The 3,208-nt window shown below is 58.8% G+C and overlaps 1 long non-coding RNA gene across 1 annotated transcript; it reads right to left on the bottom strand.

Annotated features, from left to right (window-relative positions):
- Positions 1 to 918: 918 nt before the first annotated feature.
- LOC108298154 lies at positions 919 to 3,182 on the bottom strand. The gene is made up of 3 exons (XR_005198698.1): positions 3,136 to 3,182; positions 1,766 to 1,804; positions 919 to 1,284 (listed from the first exon to the last, which is right to left on the bottom strand). It is a non-coding gene; the product is annotated as an uncharacterized LOC108298154 (long non-coding RNA).
- Positions 3,183 to 3,208: the final 26 nt, after the last annotated feature.

Genomic DNA, 3,208 nt, shown 5'->3' on the forward strand with positions numbered 1-3,208 from the left:
GGCTGTGAGCATTCATCATCGCCGTATCACAGACGAGGAAACTGAGCAACTGAGTGATTCAGCTGCACAGCTAGCACACACTGGAGCCAGGATTTGAACCCAGGAGGGCCTGATTCTGGAGCCTTGCTCTTAACCAGAGCTCACTGTCAGTGCTGGGGGTCTGGGAGTGGGGTGGAGGCTGTGGAGGAGGTTGCATTCGCCAGCCCCATCCCCAGCTTTCCATCCTGCTGTTAGAAACCCCAGTTCTCCTACCTGCTCCCCAGATTCCAAGCATTCCCGCCTGCACCCCCTCCCCCTGCCCCCGCCGTCCCGGGACCTCGCCGCTCTACTCCATCCTTAGCCTTCGGTTTTGCTCCTAGTGATCCCAATCCTCTCCGCCCATCCCCCGCGACCCAGCCCTTCCCCGATGTGTGATGTGTACCCACCCCTGACCCCCAGCTCTTCCCCGAATCCCAGCTCCAGCTCGGTCTCCAGCTGCCAGGCTGGAGCCAGGTCGGGACCATCCGGGAGCGGGGGCACCCTCCCGGACCCCGGCTCGCCCTCGGGGGCGCCAGCTGTCCGCACGCGCGTCTCCCGCCACCCCGCCGCCGCAGTGCTTCTGAGGTCGCGGGTGCGGAGGCCGCCTGCCGCCTACAGCAGCCCCGGCCCCGGAAGAGCACCAGACAGACCCCAGAGTGCAGTAAATAAGCAGTGAGCTTTTCAGGTCATCTGAGCTTTTAGCAAATTTTTTAGTAAAATCTACATATGGAAATACCCCAGGAAAATGCAAATATCTCAGATGAGATCCCTGAGACAGGCCACAGGCTGACCCCAGGGAGGACTGGGGCCTGAGGATTCTGTACTTTTCCAGCCTTGGGCTCCATGGTCCCACAAAGAGGTTAGGTCTACCTAGGACCAGGCCTCCCCTCCGTAACTCAAAGAGTGGGTGAGTGCTCGGGTTGGGAGCTCTGATCTAGACTTATTTTTTATTTTAGGTCACCAAGAGATACCCCTAACCCCTGAGCTAGGGGTGGTCCAGGCCCTGGCATGAGAGTGATGCTTGCAGGGACAGATAGAAAAGCTGGTGCCCAGGCCTGCTGTCCTCCAGGTAAGGACAGTGTACCACCCACCATCTGAGAGGCAGGTGGTGTCAGGCCACAGCACTGGGTGCCTGTATCCCTGGCTGTGCAGACAGCAGTCGTGGTGGCCCTGCCCTCTCCACGTAACCTTCTTGTGCTCCTAGATTTCTTCCAGCCATTAAGCACTTTGAGCCAGTTTTCTGTCCATCTCACCTGACATTTTTACCTGATTGAAACACGATAATGTCAGCTGAGCTGCCAGGATTCCTGGAGTAGCTCTTGGAACCTGGGTCTTGGGTTCCAGAGTGCTGACAGGACTGAGACAGAAGGAGCCAGGGAAGTCCACACCCTGGGGCTGAGACTCTCTGACCCAGTGGAAATTGGTGGCCTGGCCTCATGACTCCAAGCAAGACATGCTGTTCTCAGGTCACAGATCCCATGAGCTTTCGTCGGGTACCAGCCTCCAGCAGTGTCCTGGCACTAGTGGGTGCTGATCCCTGAGCCACAACTGCAGTTCTGGGTTTTGGATTTGGTAAAACCACCTAAGGGACAGAGTCCTGGGATCAGGTTTAGCAGAAACCATGGTGCATCCCAGGAATGGTGTGTTACTTCCGCTTTCACCAAATGTGCACACAGGCTGCCCCCCTACCTCCATCCTGTCGTCCATCCCTAGACCAGCCTCCCACACAGCAGGGACAGTCTCTTACCTTAACCACCAGGCCACTGACAGGGGCAGATCCATGTCACTGTAAGGAAACCAAAGCAGAACTCAGGACCTGTACCAGGCTGGGAGCCAGTCCCCTCCCTAAGTGGGCCAAGGGGAACACAACCCCTGTCCCCATCCACCCCAAGTCCAAGCCCAGGAGACCACCTAGGGAAGGGAGAATGGGGCCTCTTTGCTGACACTGAGAAAGCAAGACCTAAGAGAAGAGGGAGCTCAGGGCTGGCAGGGGATGCTCCAGGCCCATGGAGAGCTCACGCTGCACACTGGGGTTGCATCTCCTGGGCTGGAGGGTGTGCTCTCTGCAGAATCTGAGAAAGTCCAGTCCTGAGAGGGAACGGTGCTGCCCAGGGTGGGTGGCTGAGGCCTGACAGCAGTCCCCCAGGGAGTGACCACATCACCAGGCAGGAGTCTAGGTAGCCTGGCCTGAGACCTGCCCAGTGCACTGAGGGTGCACCTGGAGCCCATTTCATCTGATGCTTCCAGAATCCTCACAGTGCCTGACCTCCCAGCATGCATCTGCCTCTCCCTGCACCCTAGCAGCCCACCCTGTCTGTTCCCTGGCTTCCTCCATCCTGTGCAGCCCATAGACTCTGGCCATCTCTCTGGCCACTCTGGCCCTTCCTTTACCTTTGTCCTGTCAGAATCTCTGTGCAAGAGCTCCCAAGTCCGTCCAAACACCTGCCTTGTGTACTTTTAACTGGCTGCTGAGCACCGCTGGGCCAGCCCAGCTGTCCACAGGGCCCTCGATAACCCACATTGCCCCTGGCTCTTGCAGCAGTGCTCAGTCACCCCCATGACCAGGTCCCTCCTGACCAGACTTCACACGTCAGGTCCTCCCTGACCACGTTCTCACTGATTACACCCCCTTCCCCAAGCCCTACCACCAGGCCCCAACTGCCAGGCTCTCAATGACCAGGCCTCCACCAACCAGGCCACACTGACCAGGTCCTTACTGACCAGACCCCACTGACTATGTGCCCACTGCCAGGCCCCCAATGACCAGGACCCCACTTATCAGGCCCACTGACCAGGACTCACTGACCAGAACCCCACTCAGCAGGCACCACTGCCCAGGTCCTAGCTGACCAGGTTCTTATGAACCAGGCACCACTGACCAGGTTTCACCAATCAGAGCCCCACTGCCAGGCCCCACAGACGAGAGCACACTGACCAGGCCTCCAGTGAACAGGCTGCCACTGACCAAGCCTGAGGTGACCTAGTGCTCCCTGACCTGGACCCTACTGAGTAGGCCCCACTGAACAGGCACCCACTGCTCAGATCCCCACTGGCCAGGTCACCACTGATCAGACAAGTGCAACAGAAGCTGCCACCACTGACCTAGTCCCCTGTGACCAGGCCCCCACTGATGAGGTTCTGCTGACCAGGCTGCCCCGACCAGGCCCCCACTGATTCGGTTCTGCTGACC

This window comes from Cebus imitator, unplaced genomic scaffold, assembly GCF_001604975.1.
Source record: "Cebus imitator isolate Cc_AM_T3 unplaced genomic scaffold, Cebus_imitator-1.0 Scaffold896, whole genome shotgun sequence".
In the NCBI taxonomy this organism is placed as follows: domain Eukaryota; kingdom Metazoa; phylum Chordata; class Mammalia; order Primates; family Cebidae; genus Cebus; species Cebus imitator.